This window comes from Pan troglodytes, chromosome 11 (assembly GCF_028858775.2).
Source record: "Pan troglodytes isolate AG18354 chromosome 11, NHGRI_mPanTro3-v2.0_pri, whole genome shotgun sequence".
In the NCBI taxonomy this organism is placed as follows: Eukaryota; Metazoa; Chordata; class Mammalia; order Primates; family Hominidae; genus Pan; species Pan troglodytes.
In genome coordinates this window covers 275,856-302,347 of record NC_072409.2, presented here as the reverse complement: position 1 = coordinate 302,347, position 26,492 = coordinate 275,856, and the positions used below count along the sequence as shown (strand labels likewise).

Genomic DNA, 26,492 nt, shown 5'->3' with positions numbered 1-26,492 from the left:
TTAGCACAGCGCTGGCCACACTGTCACTGTTCAATGCCGGGTGGCTGTGGCAGCAAGAGGGCCCTGCAGTGTCTCCAGCCGCCAGCAGGGTGCGTGCCGCCACTACACTGGGAGCAAGAGGGCCCTGCAGTGCCCTGGCCGCCAGCAGGGGGCGCAAGGCCATGACCCCGTGAGCAAGAGGGCCCTGCAGTGTCTCCAGCCGCCAGCAGGGTGCGTGCCGCCACTACACTGGGAGCAAGAGGGCCCTGCAGTGCCCCCGGCCGCCAGCAGGGTGCGTGCTGCCACTACACTGGGAGCAAGAGGGCCCTGCAGTGCCCTGGCCGCCAGCAGGGGGCGCAAGGCCATGACCCCGTGAGCAAGAGGGCCCTGCAGTGTCTCCAGCCGCCAGCAGGGTGCGTGCCGCCACTACACTGGGAGCAAGAGGGCCCTGCAGTGCCCCCGGCCGCCAGCAGGGTGCGTGCTGCCACTACACTGGGAGCAAGAGGGCCCTGCAGTGCCCTGGCCGCCAGCAGGGGGCGCAAGGCCATGACCCCGTGAGCAAGAGGGCCCTGCAGTGCCCCCGGCCGCCAGCAGGGCGTCCACACCGGGCCGAAGCGAGGGTGAAGCCCGCGTTCTCCTCAGCACAGACCCGGGGGGGCACCGCCTCGCTTTGGGAAAACTCGAGGCCATGGTGAGTAAAATCCTCCCTGTTTGCAGCCCTGACTACTGAGGGTTACAGACCAGTAAGCGGGGTCGGTGTGGAACACCGGAAACCAAAAGCCCCTCTGAATCCTGTGCACTGAGGTTCTCCCCACCCAAGGCGAGGCGGGCGCAGCGCGAGGTCCACACCGCAGCCTCGGAACACAAATGGAGCGTTCCTAATGCAGATATGCCTCCCGAAATACGAATGTGACACTCGCGGTGCTCAGGTAGCAAACACCTGTGATGCTAATGCACTGCCTCAATACAAAAATGTTAATATAAAACCCCGTGCTCACCACACGGCCCCGCAGTCCCCGCTCATAATAATCAACACGGACATAATCAAAACAAACGTAGCCTCCAGCTGCTCACAGCTGCTGCTGAGCTGGAGCTGCCTCGGGCTCGGCCTCCACAGTGGAGTTTGTTGTCTTATCTGCTTCACGGACGTGGAATTGACACAGTTGCTTTAAAAAGTAGCTTACTTCCCAATAATTCCATACTTTCAGGAAACTTGCAACGGTAGTGTGGAGTTTTCTTTCTCTTTTCTCTCAGATTCCTCAGCGGTTGTTGCTGAGCCAGATCTGCATCTCACAGAAAACACCCCAGTGTTTTTCACCCCAAACAGGGACCCCTCCCAGGTAAGCGCCAGGTGACCCCAGCGCAGGAGGCCACGTTTCTACCTGAGGGTCGTGTCCGCAGGCCCGTTTCACTTCGCAGCCACCCCGGCTGGGTGGAAAATGTCTCTTTCCATCTGGGTCCAGTTTTCCTTTTCTGGAGCCTTCGCAGAGTTGAAGAGCAGAGCTGCCCCCAGCCTGGGTCTGCACAGCGGTTCCCCCTGGGCAGATGCAGACGCCGCACTCCAGGGGGGAACTCGCAGAACTCGCTGTGCAGAGCACTGCCGGAGGCTGCGAGTTCCCCCGAGGAGCACAGACCCACCCACACCCCACAGAGACCTCAGGGTGATCGCGACAAAACTCTCCTTTACAAACAAGTCTCATCCCATCACTCTCCTTATTTAACTTTAACGATGGTTTCCCACTGGCCTCAGAACAGGGGTCGCAGAACTGACCTGGCCCCCAGTCCCTGAGCGCTCCCACCTGCTGCCCTCTCCCGCCCAGCCCCGCCCAGCTGCCTGCGTTGCGGCCTCCACCTGCAGGGACACAGCAGGCTCTCGGGGGTCTTGGGAACTCTATGCACATCCAACACCCTCTTATCAAGTACTCTTAAGATTCTGTCTACCTAGATCCTTCAAGTCACAGGGGTTATGATGTCTAACAACACAAATGTTCTGACGTGATTTTTTTAGACCAAAAAAAAAATGTTTGGTAGATCATATGTGAGAATCACCCTTAATTTATAAATCAAGGAAATAGATACATAAAAGCAGAGTCCATATTTGGGATAATCAGTGAAGAAAAATAAAATCTCAACGCAGAATGAAAGGCAGAGGGCACAATTGATCATTGAAATTTCATAAGAGTTTACTGGACAGAATATTACCTTACTATATTCTCCAGCCCTGTGTGTGTGTATGTGTGTGTATATCACACATATACCAGTTGCAAAAAATTTCAGGTTTAAACACTCATGTTTGCTTTTTTTTTTTTTTTTGAGATGGAGTCTGGCTCTGTCGCCCAGGCTGGAGTGCAGTGGTGTGATCTCAGCTCACTGCCACCTCCACCTCCTGGGTTCAAGTGATTATCCTGCCTCAGCCTACTGAGTAGTTGGGATTACAGGCGCCTGCCACCACGCCCGGCTAATGTTTGTATTTTTAGTAGAGACCAGGTTTCACCATGTTGGCCAGCTGGTCTCGAGCTCCTGAGCTCAGGTGATCTGCCTGCCTTGGTTTCCCAAAGTGCTGAGATTAGAGATGTAAGCCATCTCAACTGGCCTACTCATGTTTACTTCATTAGTCAATACGGTTGATTAAGAAGTTAGGGTTAGGGTTGGGGTTAGGGTTAGGGTTAGTTTTAGGGGTTAGGGTTTAGGGTTAGGGTTAGTTTTAGGGGTTAGGGTTAGGGTTAGCTTTAGGGGTTAGTGTTAGGGTTTAGGGTTAGGGTTCGGGTTTGGGTTTGTGTAGTGTTAGGGCTAGGGTTTGGGTTAGGAGAATTGCTTGAACCTGGGAGGTGGTGGTTGCAGTGAGCTGAGAGTGCGCCACTGCTCTCCAGCCCAGGCAACAATGGGAGATTCCGTCTCAAAAAAAAAAGAAAAGATAGTAATACCTACTTTTAACAGTCATGAGCAATATTTTTTTTTAATGTGGGTCACTTCTTTATTTTTCTGATTGCTAGAGCCATGTCTCAAATGCAAACATCCTCGTGCTTACTTCATGCAGCTTCAGACTTGCTCTGCAGACGAGCTGATGATCACCTTCTACAAGTGCTGCAATTCTCAGGGTGGACACCGCTGTAGGGATTAGGACTAGGATGGCCCAGCTGCTTCAGTGTGTGCTTACCTTGTCCCTTGGGGTAGATGCTTAGCTGGCAGCGTGAATCATGTGTCCTGAGGGTCTTTGCTGGTGTGGTGGAAAGACAAACCTTTTGAGGTGAAGAGCCAGGGTGTCAGGAAATGTGGCCTATCTGCTAGTCAGAGTGGATGAAGTCATGAATGTCAGGGAGTTTTTCTGTTTGGGTAGGAGACGGAGACCCATAACTAACTATGTGCTGTTTAAAGTCCTGTTCTTTCATCTTCTACATTTATTGGCAGTTGACATTCCCTTACTCCCAATCAACACTATTTGTTTTAATTTTGAGACAGAGTCTCACTCTGTCGCCCAGGCTGGAGCGCAGTGGTGCGATCTCTGCTCACTGCAAGCTCCACCTCATGGGTTCACGCCATTCTCCTGCCTCAGCCTCCCGAGTAGCTGTGACTACAGGCGCCCGCCACCACTTCTGGCTAATTTTTTTGTATTTTTAGTAGAGACAGCGTTTCACTGTGTTAGCCAAGATGGTCTCAATCTGACCTCGTGATCCACCTGTCTCAGCCTCCCAAAGTGCTGGGATTACAGGCGTGAGCCACCGCATTCAGCCTCAATCAACGCTCTTAAATGTTTGTACTGTTCGCAAAACTGAGTACGTTAAATGTCTCTAAATATTTAACTGTTGCTTGTAAACTTAATTTAGTATTTATTTTAATCAAAATTCTGGATATTTCATTAAAATGAAAGTTCTAATATTGCCTTCTCAGTGTTTTAAATAGCTTATTAGGTAGAAAGCAAACCCCAAATCACAGTGATCCCAAAATTGACTACATACTTAGATTTGAACAGGCTATGAAAATCCTCATCACTGGTATTTCAATTTATTTCTTTACTCCTATTCTTATTCCCTTATTCATTTTTTGAACCTTCCCTGATTGCTTCCTAGGGTTGCATTAAACGTATAAGATTCTATTCTTTTTTTTTTTTGAGACACAGTCTCGCTCTGCCGCCCAGGTTGGAGTGCAGTGGCATGATCTCGGCTCACTGCAACCTCTGCCTCCTGGGTTCAAGTGATTCTCTTGCCTCAGCCTCCCAAGCAGCTGGGACTACAGGCGCCTGCCACCATGCCCAGCTAATTTTTTGTCTTTTTAGTAGAAACAGGGTTTCACCATGTTAGCCAGGCTGGTCTCGAATCACCTGACTTTAGATAATCCACCTGCCTTGGCCTCCCAAAGTGCTGGGATTACAGGCATGAGCCACCGCGCCCGGCACTATGTTTTTATACTTTATACTTTCTGTGTTAATCATTCAACTCTCAGAAGAGAAAGGACACCTCAGACTAGCTGAGTCTAGGTTATTGATAATTGATTCTTGGTCAAGGCCCCAGTCTTAATTGCTTTCTAAATCAATCTCTCTCTCTCTCTCTGAAAGAGATGGGGTCTTGTTTATGTTGCCCAGGATGGCCTCAAACACCTGGGCTCAAGTGATCCTACTGCCTTGGCCTCTAAGTAGCTGCCACCACTCCCCACTCCACATCTTTTTTTTTTTTTTTTTTTTTTTTTTGAGACAGGGCTTTGCTCTGTTGCCCAGGCTGGAGTGCAGTGGCATGATCTTGGCTCACTGCAACCTCTGCCTCCCAGGTTCAAGCGATTCTCCTGCCTCAGCCTCCTGAGTAGCTGGGATTACAGGCATGCGCCACCACACCTGACTGATTTTGTATTTCTAGTAGAGATGGGGTTTCTCCCTGTTTGTCAGGCTGGTCTCAAACTCCTGACCTCAGGTCATACATCCACCTTGGCCTCCCAAAGTGCTGGGATTATAGGTGTGAGCCTCTGCCCCCGGCCAATCTTTACATTTAATATGATTGTTTTCGTATTGTTTGAACATGTTAACCAGTTCCTGAGCTTATTGTCTCTAATTGGCTCTAGTTCAGAATAGTTTGTTCTGGTTTCCCAAATGTGATTTTATCACGTGGGCATTATCTGTAACGTCTTCTGCTTATGCTGTTAGTTTTACTTCCTCAGGTGACAGTTCTTCTGTTCAGTTTTGTTGTTGGAAGGCAGCATGGACCCACGGTACACATCATGTACTCTGAAGCCAGCGTCCCTGACTGCACCTTAGCTGTGAAACCCTGGTCAAGTTGCAGAACCTCTGCCTTCATTTCCTCATCTATAAAGTGGATATAATAATAACCTGTTTGAGGGGTTTACAAACTGTTTTCTTAAGGGTCAGAGGGTGAATAGTATAATTACTTACTTTTTAATTTTCTTTGAGACAGGGTCTCACTCTGTTGCCCAGGCTGGAATGTAGTGGCATGATGTCAGCTTACTGCAGCCTGGACCTCCTGGGCTCAAGTGATCCTTCCATCTCAGCCTCCCTAGTGGCTGGGACTATAGGTGCGCCCCATGCCCAGCTAATTTTTTTTTTTTTTTTGGTAGAGACAGGGTTTTGCCATGTTGCCCAGACTGGCAACTTCCATATGTTTTTTATAGGCAATTTTTAAAAAAATTTATACTTAATTTTTTTGAATTTAACCTCAGAATGTGATTATAGGCAAAATTCAAAATGTAATAATTGAGTTTAATTTTTGTAATGTGGGTCTATTACTGAGAAGAGTGGATGCCATTTTGCTTAATCGGGGTTCAAAGTTAATGTTCCCTGTCATTGAAATCAATTGCAAATGTGCATCTGTGAATGCTGGTTACGTGCAGGAGAGCAAATGAAGTATACCATTGACACCACTGAAAGAGTCAATAGATTCACCACTGACAATGGATTCAGATATTTCCCACAGAGTTCTTGCTGATGAATAATACAGAGAAGCAGGCGTGGTGGCTCACACCTGTAATCCTAGCACTTTGGGAGGCCAAGGTGGGTGGATCACCTAAGGTCAGAGGTTCGAGACTAGCCTGGCCAACATGGAAAAACCTCATCTCTACTAAAAATACAAAAATTAGCTGGGCATAGTGGTGCATGCTTGTAATCCCAGCTACTCTGTGGGGGAAAGGAAGAGAGATCAGACTGTTACTCTGTCTATGTAGAAAAAGGAAGACATAAGAAACTCCATTTTGATCTGTACTAAGAAAAATTCTTCTGCTTTGAGATGCTGGTAATCTGTAACCTTAGCCCCATCCCTGTGCCCACAGAAACATGTGCTGTATTGACTCAAGGTTTAGGGGATTTAGGGCCGTGCAGGGTGTGCTTTGTTAACAATGTGTTTGCAGGCAGTATGCTTGGTAAAAGTCATCGCCAGTCTCCATTCTCCATTAACCAGGGACACAGTGCACTGCAGAAAGTCACAGGGACCTCTGCCCAAGAAAGCCTGGGTATTGTCCAGGTTTCCCCCCACTGAGACAGCCTGAGATATGGCCTCGTGGGAAGGGAAAGACCTTACCGTCCCCCAGCCCGACACCCATAAAGGGTCTGTGCTGAGGAGGATTAGTGAAAGAGGGAGGCCTCTTTGCAGTTGAGATAAGAGGAAGGCATCTGTCTCCTGCTCGTCCCTGGGAATGGAATGTCTCGGTGTAAAACCCGACTGTACATTCTATTTACTGAGATAGGAGAAAACCGCCCTGTGGCTGGAGGTGAGACATGCTGGCAGCAATACTGCTCTTTACTGCACCGAGAGGTTTGTGTAAAGTCAAACATAAACCTGGCCTACGTGCACATCCAGGCACAGCACCTTTCCTTAAACTTATTTATGACACAGATTCCTTTGCTCATGTTTTCCTGCTGACCCTCTCCCCACCATTACCCTATAGTCCTGCCACATCCCCCTTGCCAAGATAGTAGAGATAGTGATCAATAAATACTGAGGAACTCAGAGACCAGCACCGGTGCAGGTCCTCACTTGCTGAGCGCCGGTCCCCTGGGCCCACTTTTCTTCCTCTATACTTTGTCTTTGTGTCTTATTTCCTTTTCTCAGTCTCTTGTCTCCATCTTGCAAGAAATACCGACAGGTATGGAGGGGCATTCCCCTTCATTACTTGGGAGACTGAGGCAGGAGAATCGCTTGAATCCGGGAGGTGGAGGTTGCAGTGAGCCAAAACCATGCCACTGGACTCCAGCCTGGGTGATAGAGTGAGACTCCGTCTCAAAAATAATAATAATAATGATGATGCAGTGAAAAACCGTACACTTTAAGCACTTTATGATTTCACAATCTTCATACATTTGTCCACCTAAGCTTGTTCCTGATCCACACATGCTTTTACCACTGCCAGTTTTAACACATATTAGTAGATTCCTGTTTTGCTGCATTAGTTTTCTCAACTTTGGTAATATTCTTGCTGCAGTTGTTGGTTTTCTTTTTGGAGACAGGGTCTCACTGTCACTCAGGTTGGAGTACACTGGTGCGATAACGGCTCACCACAACCTAAACCTGCCGGGCTCAGGTGATCCTCCCACCTCAGCCTCCCAAGTAGCTGGGACTACAGGCGTGGGCCACCATGCCCAGCTAATGGAGGGGGAAGGGCTGAGCTTGTCTGAAGACCCTCCCGTGGGTGTGGCAGAGCCTGTGGTCTGAGGCAGGGGTCCAGCGGCAGAGCAGCCCACAGCTTCGCAGTGGCCCAGGGAACCAGGGCAGGCAGGCCGTGAGGCCCAGTGCCTTCTGGGCCAGGCCTTGATGCTGAGGCCATGGAATAGGTGCGGCTCTGAGAAGGGACCAGAGTGACCACGGACTGAAGGCTATGTCCACAGACCCAATGTGGCAGAAGCTGTGCCAGGCAGTGATGTCAGCCAGGCTCCCCAGCAGGTCTAGGGATGTCAGGGGCAGCTCTGTCCCAGGTGGCAGACACTGGTTTCCCCTCCTGCTCTCACAACCGTCCTGTGACCAGGTGTTGTCTGAGCTGTGGTGAGTCCTCCCTGGTGACATCCAGGAGCAGGGAGCATGTGGGTGGGGGTGTGTGTGCACCTGCCCTGGCTGCCTGGCCCTGTGGTCAAGGATGGGGAAGGCAGCTCCGCCTGCAGCTCCACCCCATTTGTAAAGCACTGTGTGCCTTCTGCTGGGGCATGTGCTGAGGGTGCCTCGCAGGCACTCCCCTCGGGAAGTTCACAGGCTTGTGTAGAAGCTGGTGGAAATGTGCTGAGAAGAGGTGTCAGGAGCCAGATATTGGGCAGGTCCCAGGTCTCTGAGCCTCAGTTTCTTCATCTGTAGGAGGGTGGTAACCCTGCCCTGCTCAGCTTACCAGGTACAGCTGTGAGTTTTCAGTGTGGAGGAAAAGCAGAGCCCTTCCCCTCAGATGGCCATATTGCCTTGTTGCTGTACCCAACTTTCCAGTGCTCCCCCAGGGGGTGTCCTGGCCTCCTCCTTTGTAGCTCTCAGATGTCACATGTGGGTCCTGCCCTACCATCCCCTCTCCCTGTCTTGAAACAAGGCCTGCTGAGCTTGAAGCCACCCCACTCCATGCTCTCAAGCCATCTGCTCCTGGGTTAACTTGTGGCTGGCCTGGCCTGATTCTACATAGATGTGGGTGTTTCTCCAGTGCTGGGGCAGCGGTTGTCCATTCTGGCGCCTGGGTCAGCTCTCAGCTGTGGCTGTTGTGCCCGTGCTTCCCCAGGTCCTTGTGGTCACTCCAACCCTGCCCTCAGATATCCTAAGAGCAGGCTGACTGTCTTCCCCATTCCTACCTTTCCAGTAACTGTTGCAAGAAGGGACAGACACTGCTGCAGAGAACTTGCCATGGTGTTTCATGCTGTGGCTGGTGGTTCCAGGCTGCACGCTCCATTCTAGAAAGGGTGAGGATTACTGATCATCAGTCTTAACAGGGGACTGTCCTATGGGTACCTGGATACACTACCGGGAGTGGGGCAGAGTGGGGTTAGAGTAGTGCCTGATGCCCGTTGAGGGTGTGCAGGTTCCTTAAGAGTGTGCACCCTGTAGCCGGCACGTATGTCTGTTTTTTTTCTTCTTCTTATCACTAATCAGCCTTTGGTAACCAGGCTGGCCCTGCTTCCTGCCTACGGGCTATGGGTGTACCGTCTGGAGCTGCAAATGGGGTGATGGGGCATCAGTAGCCTTCCCACACCCAAGAACTTCCTGACACTCAGCGCCTCATCTCCAGCCAACCTCTGGCTCCCCCAGAGATCCTGGGACCCAGGCCTCCACTCTAGCATGGGGGGATCTTCGTCCTTCTGGTGGTGCTCTCCTTTGGAGGTACCTTCGAACAGGGGTGCAACAGATAGAATTCAGGAAGTGCCATCTGTTGCATGGATACCCTGCTGCCACCTTTGTCCACCTTCCTGGGGCAGATCCTGGGATGGGTCTTTATGTAAGAACACAAAAGGGAGAGAGAATGCATAGAGGCCAGGCACGGTGGCTCATGCCTGTAATCCCAGCACTTTGGAAGGCCGAGGTGGGTGGATCACTTGAGGTCAGGAGTTCGAGACCAGCCTGGCCAACACGGTGAAACTGCCTCTACTAAAAATACAAAAAAATTAGCTGGGCGTGGCAGCGGGCACCTGTAATCCCAGCTACTTGGGAGGCTGAGGCAGGAGAATCGCTCGAACCCAGGAGTTGGAGGTTGCAGTGAGCCGAGATCACACCACTGCACTCCAGCCTGAGCGACAGAGGGAGACTCCGTCTCAAAAATAAATAAATAAATAAATAAATAAATAAATAAATAAATAAATGCATAGAGGTTGTCTATGTGACCCTGGGCAAGTGATTTCTCCTCCTTCCCTCCTTGGGACTCAGCTCCTTGCCTGTGAACGGGGATAGTGCTTCTCCCTTACAGAGCTGTTGTGAGAATTAAAGTAGAAAATGCACCTGTGGTAGTTGTTGGTAGTGAGTGGTTCCCCCAATCCCGACTCCCCCGCAGGATGGGGCCTGGGCCCAGGGACAGGGGATGGGCTGGCAGAGGATGCCTGTCCCAGAGAGGAGCCTTCTTGGCAGACGTGGAGATCTAGCTGAGTCAGAGTCCAGGATCTAAGTTTGAGGGTGCATCTTACAGCCTGCAATCATGAGTCTTTGGCAGGGTCAAGCGGCCTTTCTGAGTGTCAGTTCCTTATCAGTAAACCCTGGGCAGTGGTGCCCAGCGTCTTTCACAGGACACCGTGTGAGTGCAGATGGAGATCCACTGAGCACTCTGCTGGGGAGCAATTCATGGGGAGCACCCCTCCAGAGAGAGATGGCTCGCACAGGCCCTCAGCCCAGCCCCTTGCAGGCTGGACCTTGGAGAGTGAGGCCCTGAGACGAGACATGGGCACCTGGCTTCTGGCCTGCACCTGCGTCTGCACCTGTGTCTGCTCGGGAGTCTCTGTCTCAGGGGATGGACGAGGTGAGGGCTGGGCACTAGTGTCTGTATGAGGTGGGTGGAGAACTAGGGTATGTTTGGGGGACTGGGTTGTCCGATGTCGATCCCCTAGGGAAAGTTTTGGCCCAAACTGTGCTGGGGCATGTCCTCTAGGGGTCAGCCTGGACCTCTGTCTCTAGTCTCCCTTCCTTTACCTCCCTACCTCTGGTCCCTGGACCGACCCTTCCTTCACCCTCTTGACACCTCTCTGGTTCTGACTTGCCCATGTACCATGGGTCAGAGCCCATCACTTCCCAGGCCTCCCAGTGCTTCCCTGGACAGATTCTGGGGTCATTCACTGGTGACTGCCCTGCTAGGATGTCAGCTGTCGGATCCCCCCCAACCCCTCAACTCAGCTCTCTTCTGAAGCACTCACTGTGGGCTCCCAGCCGTCACTGTCTCCAGGGCCAAGGGCTGGAACCTCCACCTGCCTCACCAACAACATTCTCAGGATTGATTGCCACTGGACTGCCCCAGAGCTGGGTCAGGGCTCCAGCCCCGGGCTCCCCTTCATCAGGTGAGGGTGGAGGGCCATGCCCACCTGGACAGGGATGAGGGTGAGGATTGCAGCAGCTGCACCAGGATAGTGTAGCAGCCCCGTGGTGCTGACACATGCCCTTTCCAGCAACCAGGCTGCTGGTGGCACACAGAAGTGCATCTGGCAGGGCAGTGAGTGCACTGTAGTGTTGCCGCCCAAGGGAGCACTCCTGCCATCTGACAATTTCATCATCACTTTCTACCACTGCGTGTCCGGGAGGGATCAGGTCAGCCTGGTGGACCTGTAGTACCTGCCCTGGAGACACGGTGAACAGCAGCTATAGGCCTGGGGCAGGGCCCCTTGGCAAGAACATCCTGGCTGCCTAGGGGCTGGGAGAAAGGCCCTGCAGCCTGTGACGCCTGTGGCCCAGTAAGTGTTCTCAGTCCCTGCCAAGTAAGATCCAGGGCTGGGGGCAGGCTTGGCCCCTGGGAAGGGAGGGTCCACGTGGTTACTGCAGGGGCCAAAGGAAGTCACTGCTGTCCTGTCCCGCCTGGGGCTTTTCTGGACCAGCCTCCCAGTGAGGTGTCTGGTCTGAGAGGGTCTTGACCATGCCCCTTGGGAATCTTTCAGATCCCCAGTCTTGGGTGTGCTGACTGACACACCCAGACCCATGGGGCTTCAGCCTTACATGGATTCTCTCTGTTCCTGTGAAGCTGGACCCACTCTGACTTGCAGAGCACGTCAGCTCGCCACTGCATCCTGACCTGGAGCCTCAGTCCTGCCTTGGAGTCAATGAACACACTTCTCAGCTATGAGCTGGCCTTCAAGAGGCAGGAAGAGGCCTGGGAGGTAACACTTTGGCTGGCTTTTCTCCTGGGGGCCTCAATCCTGGGAGCAGCAGTCCAGGGCAGACTCCCTACTCTAAATAAGGCGAGATCAACTTGGAGTGATGAGGAGGGGAGGAACTGGAGCCAGGTGTGTGTGTGCACACATGCTGACATTTACATGTGTGTGCTTCATGTGTGTGTATGTGAGTAGGGTGAGTGTGCCTGTGTCTCTGTGTGCACATAAGTGTGGTAAGTGTGCATGTGTTTATGTGCACTTACAAGTGTGCCCATGTTTGTGTTTGTAAGTGTACATATGAGTGTGTCTGCGCCTTGTGTTTGTATGTGTGAGTGTGCACATCGGCATGCCTCTGTGTACGTGTATGAGTGTGGTGAGTTGCTTCTGTGCACATACTCGTGTATATGAGTGTGCATGCAGGTGTGATGAGTGTGAAAGTGCACCTGTAGACAGGTTTGCCTGTGTGTGCATATGTGTATTTGTGGGCAAACGCTGTATCTGTGTGTGAGTGTGCCTTCTCTCTGTGTGTGTGCACGTGAACATGGCGAGTGTGCCTGTGTGAACACAGGTGCGTTCATGTGTGTGTTATGTGAGCGTGTGCGTGTGTGTATCCTCAAGGGCTGAGGGACCCAGCCCCACCTTCAGCACCTGCCAACTGTCGCCACCCCCACAGCGGGCCCAGCACAGGGATCACATTGTCGGGGTGACCTGGCTCATACTTGGAGCCTTTGAGCTGGACCCTGGCTTTATCCTTGAGGCCGGGCTGCGTGTCCAGACGGCCATGCTGGGGGATGACGGGGCACAGGAGGAGCGAGGGGAGCCAGCCCGTGTGCTTCCAGGCTCCCCAGAGACAAGGTGGGCGCGGCTATGGCTGCCACACTTCCAGAGTCTGGGCTGGGTGTCCCCCACACCCTTTCAGCCTCCTGGAAGCCCCTCCCTGAGGCAGCCATGTCCCAGTTGACCCCCTTCCTCTGAAGGTCTGAGGTCTGTAGGGAGGACACAAACACTTGCCAACTCTGGGGCTTCCTGGGAACCTGTAGTTAGTGGCTCCTGTTAGGAGTGAGGGTGGCGGGGCTGCACACTAGGGCTGGGCTCCTGCCTGGAGGCTGGACATGACCTCAGTGTCCTTAATGGGGGCTGGACTGACCCTTGCACACTGCAGTGCTGAGATGGCCCAGGGACCTTATGACCCACCGTGTGGCAGATGGGAAGAGTGAGGCCCAGGAGTGTGGTTCACACAAGGTCCTTCAGCAGGTGACACAAACCTCCAAGGCCCATCACAAGGTCCTTCAGCAGGTGACACGAACCTCCAAGGCTCATCACAAACCTTCCACTTTGGCCCAGGGCACTAAAGGGTGCACTTTTGCCAGGTAGGTTTGTGGGGAGCCTCCTGGCACTGACGCTGCTCACAGCCCTGGGCCCTTCCTGCCCACGGACCCTCTGATCCCACCCTGGGGGTGGCCAGGCAACACCTTTGTTGCTGTGTCCATCTTTCTCCTGCTGACTGGCCCGACCTACCTCCTGTTCAAGCTGTCGCCCAGGTAGGTAGCTGATGTGTGTGTGTGTGTGTGTACATGTGTGAGCGGGTAAGAGTGTACATGTTAGTGTATGTGTGCAGATGTGTGACTGTGTGCAGGTGTGAGTGTGTGCATATGTGACTGTGTGCATGTGTGACTGTGTGCAGGTGTGTGTGGTGGGTGAGTGTATGTGTGCATGTGTGACTGTGTGCAGGTGTGAGTGTGTGGTGGGTGAGTGTATGTGTGCAGATGTGTGACTGTGTGCAGGTGTGAGTGTGTGCATGTGTGACTGTGTGCATGTGTGACTGCAGGTGTGAGTGTGTGGTGGGTGAGTGTATGTGTGCATGTGTGACTGTGCAGGTGTGAGTGTGGTGGGTGAGTGTATGTGCAGATGTGTGACTGTGTGCATGTGTGAGTGGGTAAGAGTGTACATGTTAGTGTATGTGTGCAGATGTGTGTCTGTGTGCATGTGTGTGTGGTGGGTGAGTGTATGTGTGCAGATGTGTGACTGTGCAGGTGTGAGTGTGTGGTGGGTGAGTGTATGTGTGCAGATGTGTGACTGTGTGCATGTGTGAGTGGGTAAGAGTGTACATGTTAGTGTATGTGTGCAGATGTGTGTGTGCATGTGTGAGTGTGTGGTGGGTGAGTGTATGTGTGCAGATGTGTGACTGTGCAGGTGTGTGTGTGTGGTGGGTGAGTATGTGTGCAGATGTGTGACTGTGTGCAGGTGTGAGTGTGTGGTGGGTGAGTGTATGTGTGCAGATGTGTGACTGTGTGCAGGTGTGAGTGTGTGGTGGGTGAGTGTGTGCAGATGTGTGACTGTGCAGGTGTGAGTGGGTAAGAGTGTACGTTAGTGTATGTGTGCAGATGTGTGTCTGTGTGCATGTGTGAGTGTGTGGTGGGTGAGTATGTGTGCAGATGTGTGACTGTGTGCAGGTGTGAGTGTGTGCTGGGTGAGTGTATGTGTGCAGATGTGTGTCTGTGTGCAGGTGTGAGTGTGTGGTGGGTGAGTGTATGTGTGCAGATGTGTGACTGTGCATGTGTGAGTGGGTAAGAGTGTACATGTTAGTGTATGTGTGCAGATGTGTGTGTGCATGTGTGAGTGTGTGGTGGGTGAGTGTATGTGTGCAGATGTGTGACTGTGTGCAGGTGTGAGTGTGTGGTGGGTGAGTGTATGTGTGCAGATGTGTGTCTGTGTGCAGGTGTGAGTGTGTGGTGGGTGAGTGTATGTGTGCAGATGTGTGACTGTGTGCATGTGTGAGTGGGTAAGAGTGTACATGTTAGTGTATGTGTGCAGATGTGTGTGTGCATGTGTGAGTGTGTGGTGGGTGAGTGTATGTGTGCAGATGTGTGACTGTGTGCAGGTGTGAGTGTGTGGTGGGTGAGTATGTGTGCAGATGTGTGTCTGTGTGCAGGTGTGAGTGTGTGGTGGGTGGGCGTCAAGGGCCAGCCTTGTCTGGTTCCTCCCCTCCCCTCTCCACTGCCTCGTCCTGGATGGGGTGGGCTTTTCAAGTCTCCACTCTGGGCCAGTAGAGAGTTGTCAAGTTGCCAGGGGAGAGAAGGGAAGGGGGGTCTGAGGCAGAGGCTGAAGATAAGGGCAGCTTGGTCCCGACCAGACCCAGAGTCACTGAGATCAAGAGCCCGGGGTCCTAGTCTCCTGCCTCTGGAGGAGCTTGGTTTGTTCTTTTGTTCACACGTTATATGAAAGGTCAGTTGGGGCATCTGGTGTGCACAGGACCCTCTTCTCACCCTGGCTGATGCCTTAGAGAACAAGATGGACAAGGACCCTCCTTAAATAAACCATCACGCCTCATGCACCACATGTCAGGTTACAAGAGGGAGTGCAGGGGCCATGTCAGGCCGCGGATGTGAGGAAGAGGGTGTGGGGAGAGGGGTGTTGGGTGGGGCTAAGCGGGAGGGTGCTTGGCTTCTCCTTGGAGCAAAGGAAAGTGTGAAACTGTGTAACACGACCTAGTTTATGTTTTGAGGAATGGATTGCTGGGAAAAGGGGACATGGGGGACCTGCTGGGGGCCAGTGGGGTGCCCACAGGGAGGTGATTTGGCGTGAGCCAGTGAAAGAAGTGGAGATAGAGCAAGGTGGAGGGAATTGCAGGGTCTTAGGGGGAGAAATAGAGGGGACGTGTGGCTGGATGAGATATGAGTGGTGACCCCTGAGGTGGGGAAATGGGGCACAGCCTTGCGGGGAGGTTGGCGAGGTCTATTTGCACCTGTTGGGTTGGAGCCCCAGGTGACATCCTTGTGGGAGGGTCACTGGATCCTTGGCAGCAAGTCAGGTGCTCAGGGAGACACTGGGTGGGGTGGGAGCCACAGACGTGCTGATGGCAGACACAGAGTTCCTGGAGGTGCGGCTCCCTCTGCGGGCTGAGGATCTAGCTGACAACTCCCCGTTCTGAACCCGCCATCGCAGCTCATGCTGTAAAGGACCCGCGCCTCAGTATAAGTCAGTTCTATGCGGCTGTTAGGCAAGGAGGCCCTGTTGGGTCCTGCCCTGAGAGTGGGTTGGGATGTGATGAGATGGGAGAGAGGCAGTGGCAGGGACGAGGTGGGCAGACCTCCTGCTGATGGAAGGAAGCTCAGCCTCTGCAGTGACCTCAGGCCACCTGGGTCCCCATAGGCCTCTGACTGGCCTCTCCTGGCCTCAGGATGAAGAGAACCTTCTACTAGAATGTGCCCTCTCCAGCGGTGTTCTTCCAGCCCCTCTACAGTGTGCACAATGGGAACTTCCAGGTGTGTGCAGAGACCACGGCAGGGCGTCGGGGGCAGGTGTTGCCCAGAGCTCTGGCCTGCCGGAGATGTTGGCTTTCAGGAGGGTTGGCGGCCAGTATGGGAAACTTGTCAGTGCTTGGAGCCTTTTTTGTATATTCAGTGTATTTCAATTTATACGCTGTGTCTCCAGTGGGGAAAAACTAGCTTTATTCTCCATTACTGATTTCTTTTTGTTCTCATGTCTCCAGTTCCACTGTTGATGGAAAAATGTAAATTTCTCATGACTTATCTCTGTCCCCTCTGGTTTGCGGCTGTCTGCACCCACCATGTGCCTCACCGCCTCCTTCTGCGAAGCTGTCTGTCCTGTGGCCGTGGGGAAGGGTCTGTGGTGTGTGTGCTGCCCTTGGGGCTCTCACTGCCTCTGGGCTCCTGCTCTGCCCTGTCCCCTGGTCCCTACGGATCGCAGGCTGGCACCACAGCTGAGGAGTGGGCTCTTCACTTCCCCCTCGGTGGCCCTGTTGGGCCCCCACAGCCCAGGAACCAGTGATCAACTTGGGGGTTGCATCAGCCCCTCCCCTCCCTGCTGGGCTGGCGGTTCTTGCCCCCTGGGTGGGAGGAGGGGGAGAGGGAGAGCTCCATTGAATGGTCTCTGGTTTTTCCCCTCAGACTCCTCACTTTGGGCAAAGGACAAGAAGCAGTGAGGGCCCCTCCCTGGGGTCTGGGCCAAGCTGACCCCTCTTCTCCAGGATCTTCCCTCCCTGTGCCCTAGGGCATCCCTGGGCCCTGTGCAGCAAGGATGTCCCTTCCACACCGCGGCTCCAACTTACTATGCAGAAAAATCCTTTTTTCTCTCAATGAGGAGCCTAGTTTTCAAGATTTTTGTCCAAATGTTCAATTTGAACCATAAACCGGGCACCTGGCTCTTCACAGAGTCTCCCCGTTTCCCCGAGGTGGTAGGTGTGACCATCACGAGCCTGGGCAGCCGAGTACAAGGCTGAGCAGGACACAGATCACAACTGTCCCCTGGACTGTCATCCTGTTGCAGGCACCAGCCCTTCCCTAGAGAATCAGGGCACCTGCCAGGGGTTATTTAGACCCGCGGGTGGGGATCTGGTGCCGTAGGTTTGTCTCCAGGGAGCAGTGCAGTGACGGAGGGTGTGTTGTGTGTTGTGCATGGGATGGAGGTTCCTGGTCTTACCAAGGGAACAGCTTCCTTTTGGAGGCGGGGGCCGCCTGTGGCCCCACAGAAGGATCCAGGTCTGCTCGCCTTAGCCCAGTGCTTTGAAAGTCACCAGTCCTGACAGCGACTTGTGTGTGTGTGTTTGTGTGTGTGTGTATGTCTGTGTTTGTGTGTGTGTATGTCTGTGTGTGTTTATGTGTGTGTGTTTGTGTGTGTCTGTGTGTGTTTGTGTGTGTATGTCTGTGTGTGTGTGTTTGTGTCTGTGTGTGTTTGTGTGTGTATGTCTGTGTGTGTGTGTGTGTGTGTGTCTGTGTTTATGTGTGTGTGTGTCTGTGTGTGTGTTTGTGTTTGTGGTATGTCTGTGTGTGTGTCTGTGTGTGCCTGTGTGTGTGTATGTGTCTGTGTGTGTTTGTGTCTGTCTGTGTGTGTTTGTGTGTGTATGTCTGTGTGTGTGTGTTTGTGTGTGTCTGTGTGTGTGTTTATGTGTCTGTGTATGTTTGTGTGTGTGTGTGTGTGTGTGTGTTGGGAATGCCCAGTCTCTGTAGCTGCTGAAAGGCCTTGAGGCACATGCTGTCAGGAGTTGGCTCTGTCCTGGGCAGATATCACCATCTGTACCTTGGTTCAGGCTGCCGTGAGCACCAGGCCCTGTGCTGGCGGAGTGGTGAGGAGCCTGAAGGGACTCAGGGTCCCATGATGAGGATGGGCTGGCACATGGAGGAAAGACAGAATGTCCAAGACACAGGTGCTGCTTGGCCTCTGGGTGTGGACCTCAGGAGGGCTTCCTGGAGGAGGAGGGATGCTGGGCTTGCCAGAAAGGAGGCAGCTGCTCCCAGGATGAGTTCTGAACATGCTACCTGAGCCCTTCCCTCCTCCTGCACTCTGTTCCAGACTCGGATGGGGGCCCACAGGGCTGGTGTGCTGCTGAGCCAGGACTGTGCTGGCACCCGACGAGGAGCCTTGGAGCCCTGCGTCCAGGAGGCCACTGCACTGTTCACCTGTGGCCCAGCGGGTCCTTGGAAATCTGTGGGCCTGGAGGAGGAGCAGGAAGGCACTGGGACCTGAGCTCAGAGCATGTGCTGCCAGCAGGGTGTACGGAGTGGAGGGCACAGCCCCTTGCCTATCTGCCACAGGAGGACTGGGCCCCCACGTCCCCCACCGGTGCATGTTACTCCCTTCCGTCCTTAGCAAGGCTCGGTCCTGGATGTTCTAGGTCCCTGACTTGCCAGATGAATCATGTCCATTTTGGGAAAATGGACTTAAGTCTCCAGAGCCCTTGTCTGGGACTGAACCTCCTGAGAATGGGCCCCTAGCAGTGGTTGGAGGTCCTGTCTGGATGGAGGCTCAGGGGCAGCTTCAGGGAGGAAGGATCCCTCTGCTCAGTGCCTGTGGGGAGCAGCCTCTACCCTCAGCATCTGCCCACAGGTTCTTCCTTCCGCTGTCCCTTTTCTTTATCCCTGGCCTCTCTGAGAAGAGGGGTGTGGTCTCTCAGCTGTTCCACCATCATCCCCTTAAAGGGCCAGCCTGGGCCCAGTGGACACAGGTAAGGCACCATGACCACCTGGTGTGACCTCTCTGTGCCTTCCTGAGGCACCTTTCTAGAGATTAAAAGGGGCTTCATGGCTGTTCCAAAGTGCTGATGGCTGGGAAGAGGGGCCAGAGGAGGAGTGAGGGGTGAGGTTTGGCCAGCCCTAGGCTTTCTGGGTTCTAGGGACAGCCCGGTGGATGCTCAATGACAGTTTCGGGGACAGCAGGGTGGAGCCTCAGGGGCAGCTCCGGGGACAGCAGGGTGGAGGCTCAGGGGCAGCCCCGGGGACAGCAGGGTGGAGCCTCAGGGGCAGCTCCGGGGACAGCAGGGTGGAGGCTCAGGGGCAGCCCCGGGGACAGCAGGGTGGAGCCTCAGGGGCAGCTCCGGGGACAGCAGGGTGGAGGCTCAGGGACAGCACTGGGCTGAGGTCAGGGTGGAGGCTCAGGGGCAGCTTCATGGACAGCAGGGTGGAGGTTCAGGGACAGTTCCTGGGAGGCCAGAGCCCTCATTCCTCCTTGTCCTCATCCTCCCACTTGCTCCTAGAAACTGAGAGATGAGGCTGGAGCTCCCAGTCAGTGCTGGAAATGACCATCCAGCAGTGATGGTGGCCTGTGAAGGGTCCTGCTTCTGTCCTCAGCCTCTCATGGGGTGGGTTTGAGGAAGAGCTGTGGTCTGGAGAGAGCGGCAGATGGAGCAGAACGTGCCTGCATTTGTTTCCTAGGGCTGCCGTAACAAAGTGCCACAAAATGGGTAGCTTAGAACCACAGAGATTTGTTGTCTCAGTTCTGAAGTCCAGAAGTTGGAAATAAAGATGTTGGCAGCATTCCTGACTACATGTTCTTAGGCTCCCATGAAACAGAAGTTAATACAAGGCCAAGCAAGTTTCCCAGACAAGGCTTTATTAAGTCTTATGCCCCTAAAGGTTGAGCAGAAGAGAGACATATTAAGTCTTATGCCCTAAAGGTTGGCCAGGAGGAAGGATTCTTGGCTGGCTCACCAAGGGGAGTGCATTGTGGTGTCTTAAGGAGGGTGACATGCATAATTTATGAGTTAGGTGAGTGTCGTTACACCTACAGGGTGGAGTGAAGGGTACTCAGATGCAGTAAAGAATCGTGCTAACACATACGTTGCATGATCAGAAAATAGCAGATAAGCCTATACCTGGGTGGGGACTTTAGTATTATAATGAGGCCAGGGGTAAAGATCAGTCATTCTCCTGGCCTCGTGCACAAGTGGGTGATAGAGTCAACTCCCTTGAGTAAGACTTACGGCCAGATGCTGCTTATCTTAGTTTATTTCATACAGTTGGCAAGGTCTGGCCAGCGAGTATAGCACCTGGAGGGTGGTGCGGCAAGGTCTGGTGGTCAGCGGGCATGTATGGAACACGTTAGTGGGGGTGGGCCGAGTCCTATTTCTACTCTGTCTCAGCAGGGCCATGCTCCCTCTGAAGGCACTAGGGAAGGATCCGTTTCGGGCCTCTCTTCAGCTTCTGTTAGTTTGTTGGCTTGTGACAGCAAAACTCCATTTTTTTTTTTTAAGATGGCGTCTTGGTCTGTCGCCCAGGCTGAAGTGCAGTGGCGTGATCTCAACTTTCTGCAACCCCTGCCTCCCCGGTTCAAGTGATTCTCCTGCCTCCACCTCCCAAGTAGCTGGGATTACAGGCGTGAGCCACCACTCCCAGCTAATTTTTGTATTTTTAGTAGATACAGAATTTTGCCATGTTGGCCAGGCTGGTCTCAAATTCCTGGCCTCAAGTGATTGCCAGCCTCCTCTTCCCAAAGTGCTGAGATTACAGACATGAGCCACTGCACCCGGGCATGTCATCTGTATATCTTTTTTGGTGAGGTGTCTATCTTTTAATTGGGTTGTTTTTCTTTTTGTTATTAGAATTTGTTTGCATATTTTGCACACAAGTCTTTTTCAAGTTTGTTTTTTAAATATTTTCTCTCAGTCTGTGGCTTGTTTTTTGATTCTCTTAACGGGATATTTCATAGAATAGTCATTTTAAATTTTAATAAAGTCCACATTATCTTTTTTTATTTTATGAACTGGCTTTTGATATTGTATCTAAAGACTCATCACCAATCCAAAGTCATATGGATTTTCTTCTATAACTTTTACAATTTTATATTTGAAAATTTAAGTCTACAGACTATCTTGAGTGATTTTTTAGGGGTGAGCTATGAAGTTTGTATCTACGTTCATTTTTTTCCCTATGGTTTCCGATTGTTCTGTCACCATCTGTGGAACAGATTTTTCTTTCCCCATTGAATATTTTTGCCCCTTTGACAAAAGCAGTTGACTGTATTTATTTGGGTCTTTTGGGTTCTGTATTCTATTCCGTTCATCTATTTGTCCATTCCTTCACCAATATCACTCTCTTCATTACTTTAGCTTTGTGGTAAAGCTAACAGTAATGAGTGTACTGCTGCTCCTAAACAAGGAGTATCTGCATTTATTTATATATTTTTTATTCTTCCCAACCATGATCCAAGGTTTTCTGAATGCATATTTAGATGTATTGTCTTACATTTATACTTAATAAATTCAATTTTGGGGGTGCTATTGTAAATGGTATTTTTTTTTTATTTCAAGTTCAAATTATTCCTATACATTATTGCTGATAGAAAGAAAGTCAGGCAGTGCATGGTGGCTCACGCATGTAATCCTAGCACTTTGGGAGGCTGAGTTGGGAGGATCACTTGAGCTTGGGAGTTCTAGACCAGCCTGGGCAATATAGTGAGACCCACCCCCCCAATAAAAAATAAAATAAAATAATTAAAATAAATAAATAAAAGAAAATCAGGTGGGGCTGGGCACGGTGGTTCACACCTGTAATCTCAGTGCTTTGGGAGGCTGAGGTTGGACAATCTCTTGAAGCCGGGAGCTGGAAGCTGAACCCAGGAGCTGTGATTATGCCACTGTCCTCAAGCCTGGGTAACAGAACGAGACCCTGTCTCTTAAAAAGAAAAGAAAGAAAATCAATTTAGTTTTGTCTACTGGCCATCTTCTTTTTCTTTCTTTATTTTTTCTTTCTTTCTTTTTTCTTTTTTTTGAGAAGGAGTCTCGCTCTGTTGCCCAGGCTGGAGTGCAGTGGCACAATCTCAGCTCACTGCAACCTCCGCCTCCCGGGTTCAAGCGATTCTCCTGCCTCAGCTTCCAGAGTAGCTGGGATTACAGGCACGTGCCATCATGCCTGCTAATTTTTGTATTTTTAGTAGAGACGAGAGTTCACCACGTTGGCCAGGCTGGTCTCGAACGCCTGACCTCAAGTGATCCTCCCGCCTCAGCCTCTCAAAGTGCTGGGATTACAGGCGTGAACTGGCCATCTTCTTTGATTACTATCTCAATGCGTTCCCGTCAAGGCACGGGATGGCGGGCTCCATTTCAGTTGAAATTTCCAAAATCTCGGCCCGGAAAAATCCAGACGCTGATTTTCAGAGATTTTCCAGAGCTGCCGCGAGGGGGCGCCCGGCCCTGCCAAACCCGGAGGGCTGCGCGCGCGAACCGTGTCCGAACCGCACGGCGGCGTCCTGGGGCTTCCACTGTGAGGACGGAGCTTCCTCTCAGCACCCACCCAGGAGGGGCCGGGGCTTCGGGACACCTGGGGCCACGTCCGCTGTGAGGACAGGGAGACGCTCCGGGACACCTGGGGCCGCCGAGGAGAGAGTGAGAAAAAGGCTTCCTGCCCCCGCTGTGAGTGCCGCGGAGCGAGCGCGGCGCGTTTCCCGTCTGGCCATTTGTACCCGGACTTCACTTTGTACGAGCGTCCCTTCATGGAGGCTTGGGCGGCTCACCCCCAGCACAGGACAAGATGCCGGTTACGGATGCGATTTTGTTTCTGGGGAGAGACCTTGGTCCCAGGAGAAGCGGAGGAACGTGGAGACGCCGTTGTGCCGTCGGGCGGTCTGGAGGTTGGGGACTGGCAGGGGCCACAGCCTGCGGCCGAGGAAACAGACGCCCCCTGATCAGTGCTCGTGTTTTTTTTTTTTTGAGACAGTTTCGCTTTGGTTTCCCAGGCTGGAGTGCAATGGCGCGATCTCGGCTCACTGCAACCTTCGCCTCCGGGGTTCAAGCGATTCTCCTGCCTCAGCCTCCCGAGTAGCTGGAATTACAGGGACCCGCCATCACGCCCAGCTAATTTTTTCTATTTTTAGTAGAGACGGGTTTAACTATGTTGGCCAGGCTGGTCTCGAACTCCTGACCTCAGGCAATGCACCCGCCTTAGCCTCCCAAAGTGCTGGGATTACAGGCGTGAGCCATCTCACCTGGCCAGTGCTTGGTGTTTTAAGGCTTATTTGTTAACGTAGTGGAAACAACACAGGAAAATGGAAAAGTAGCACATTATCATGCTTACAGCACTGCATTCCAGTCTGGGCGACACAGCGAGACCCTTTTTAAGAGTAAAAAGAAAAGAAAGAAAATAAATAGAGTTTTGTCTACTGGCTATCTTTTTTTCTTTTTTCTTTTTCTTTTCTTTTCTTTTTTTTTTTTTTTGAGACAGAGCCTTGCTCTGTCGCCCAGGCTGGAGTGCAGTGGTGCGATCTTGGCTCACTGCAACCTCCGCCTCCCGGGTTTAAGCAATTCTCCTGCCTCAGCCTCCTGAGTAGCTAGGATTACAGGCGCCCACCACCACATCTGGCTAATTTTTGTATTTTTAGTAGGGATGGGGTTTCCTCATGTGGGCCAGGCTGGTCTCGAACTCCTGACCTCAGGTGATCCACCCATCTCTGCCTCCCAAAGTGCTGGGGTTACAGGCGTGAGCCACCACACCCAGCCTTTTTTCAGTTTGTTTTGTTTTGTTTTAAGAGAGAAGGTCTTGCTCTATCACCCAGGCTGGAGTGCAGTGGTGTGATCACAGCTCACTGCAGCCTCGGTCTCCTGGGCTCCAGCAATCCTCCAGCCTCAGCCTCCCAAGTAGTTAGGAGTATAGGCACCAGCCACCATGCACAGCTAATTAAAAAAAAAAAAAAAATTGGCCGGGCGCGGTGGTTCACGCCTGTAATCCCAGGCGTGAATGACTTCGGGAGGCCTTGGTGGGGGGATCACCTGAGGTCAGGAGTTTAAGACCAGCTTGGTCAACATGGCAAAACCCGGTCTCTACTAAAAATACAAAAATTAGCCATGCATGGTGGTGCGCGCCTGTAATCCCAGCTACTCGGGAGGCTGAGGCAGGAGAATTGTTTGAACCCTGGAGGTGGAGGTTGCAGTGAGCCAAGATCGCGCCATTGCACTCCAGCCTGGGCAATAAGAGTGAAACTCCGTCTCAAAAAAAAACAAAACAAAACAAAACAAAATGTTGGCACAGACAACAGGATCTTTACGTTGCTCAGATTTGTCTTGAACTCCTGGGCTCAAGTGATCCTTACACCTCAGTCTTCCGCAGTACTGGGATTACAGGCGTGAGCCACTGCACCTGGCCTGGAGTCTCTTCTTAACTTCCTTCTCCCTTCCCCTTCCCCTTCCTTTCTTCCTTCTTCTTTCCTTCTTTCTTTTTATTTATTTTTTTCTTTTTTCTTTTTTTTTGATATTGAGTCTCGCTCTGTCGCCAGGCTGGAGTGCAGTGGCGTGATCTCGGCTCACTGCAACCTCCGCCTCCTGGGTTCAAGGGATTCTCCTGCCTCAGCCTCCAGAGTAGCTGGGACTACAGGCGTGTGCCACCACGCCCAGATGATTTTTGTATTTTTAGTAGAGATGGGGTTTTACCACGTTGGCCAGAATGGTCTCGATTTCCTGACCTCAAGTGATCCGCCCGACTCGGCCTCCCAAAGTGCTGGGATTACAGGCGTGAACTGGCCATCTTCTTTGATTGCTATCTCCATGCGTTCCGGTCAAGGCACGGGATGGCGGGCTCCAGTTAAGTTGAAATTTCCAAAATCAAGGCCTGGAAAAAATCAAGGCGCTGATTTTCAGAGATTCCTCAGAGCTGCCGCGAGGGGGCGCCCGGCCCTGCCAAACCCGGAGGGCGGCGCGCGCGAACGGTGTCCGATCCGCACGGCGGCGTCCTGGGGGGTCCACTGTGAGGACGGAGCTTCCTCTCCTCAGGACCCACCCAGGAGGGGCCGGGGCTTGGGACACCTGGGGCCGCGTCCGGTGTGAGGACTAGGAGACTTGCTGCAGCTCCGGGACACCTGGGGCCGCCGAGGCAAAGGTGAGTAAAACGCTTCCTGCCCGCGCTGTGAGTGCAGCGGAGCGAGCGCGGCCGCGTTTCCCGTCGGGCTGTTTGTACCTGGACTTCACTTTGTGCAAGCGTCCCTTCATGGCGGCTTGGGCGGGTCACGCCCAGCGCAAGGCCAAGATGCCGGTTACGAATGCGAGTTTGTTTCTGGGGAGAGACCCTGGTACCGGGAGAGGAGAAGGAACGTGGAGACGCCGTCGGGCGGTGGGGATGTTGGGGACTGGCAGGCGCCACAGCCTGAGGTCGAGGAAACAGGCACCCCCGGATCAGTGCTCATTTTTTGTTTTGTTTTGTTTCTTTCGAGACGGACTTTCGCTCGTTTCCCAGGTTGGCGTGCAATGGCGCGATCTCGGCTCACTGCAACCTCCGCCTCCCGGCTTCAAGCGATTCTCCTGCCTCAGCCTCTCGAGTAGCTGGGATTACAGGCATGCGCCAGCACGCCTGGCTAATTTTGTATTTTTAGTAGAGACGGGGTTTCTCCATGTTGGTCAGGCTGGTCTCGAACTCCCAACCTCATCAGGTGATCCACCCACCTCGGCCTCCCAAAGTGCTGGGATTACAGGCGTGAGCCACCTCGCCTGGTCAGTGCTCCGTGTTTTCAGGCTCATTTGTTAACATAGTGGAAACAACACAGGAAAATGGAAAAGTAGGCACATTATCATGCTCATGCCACTGCACTCAAGCCCTGGGCAACAGAGCGAGACCTTGTCTCAAAAAACACAAACAAATGAAAACAAAACCAAAAAAACCATTGTGTGCGTCTAATGGAAGTGAACTTGTCAACAACAGTTTTTCTTTTGTCGAGAAAGTCTGTTTAATTTACAGTGTATTTGTAATGGTACATAAAATGACGTCTGTTTTATAAACATTCTCATCCTAAGTTAGTTGAAATGTATTAACTATATCAAGCTTTGACATGATACCATAAAATTAATTGAAGAAAGTCACTTATCTTTTTTTTTCCTTGGCCTTGACCATTTTAAATAAAATCAGATTTCGTTAAGGTTACTTAATACTGAGCTGTAAACCCGTATGGCCGTGCAGTGTCTTTTCGTATTTTTTTTTCTTGTGTTTTTTTTTTTTTTTGAGATGGAGTCTAGCTCTGTCTCCCAGGCTGGAGTGCAGTGGCGTGATCTCAGCTCACTGTAACCTCCACCTCCCAGGTTGAAGCAGTTCTCTGTCTCAGCCTCCCAAAGAGCTGGGATTACAGGCGCCTGCCACAAGGCCCAGCTAATTTTTTTGTATTTTTAGTGGAGATGGGGTTTCCCCATCTTGGACTGGCTGGTCTTGAACTTCTGACCTCGTGATCCACCCGCCTTGGCCTCCCAAAGTGTTGGGATTACACGCGTGAGCCACTGAGCCCAGCCTCTTTTTTTTGACATGGAGTCTCACTTTGTCGTCCAGGCTGGACTGCAGTGGCGCGATCTCAGCTCACTGCAACCTCCGTCTCCCGGGTTCAAGCACTTCTCCTGCATCAGCCTCCTGAGTAGCTGGGATTACAGGCCTGCATCACCACGCTGGGCTAATTTTGTATTTTTAATAGAGGTGGGGTTTCACCATGTTGGCCAGGCTGGTCTCGAACTCCTGACCTCAAGTGATCCACCCGCCTCGGCCTCCCAAAGTGCTGGGATTGCAGGCAGGCCTGAGCCACC

General features: G+C 52.4%; 1 long non-coding RNA gene across 1 annotated transcript; it reads left to right on the top strand.

Moving 5' to 3' along the window:
• The first annotated feature begins 495 nt into the window (after positions 1-495).
• LOC129135407 (uncharacterized) lies at positions 496-21,231 on the top strand. The gene is made up of 6 exons (XR_008537213.2): positions 496-670; positions 1,234-1,319; positions 10,126-10,377; positions 11,584-11,719; positions 18,026-18,677; positions 20,202-21,231. It is a non-coding gene; the product is annotated as an uncharacterized LOC129135407 (long non-coding RNA).
• The last annotated feature ends 5,261 nt before the right edge of the window (positions 21,232-26,492 follow it).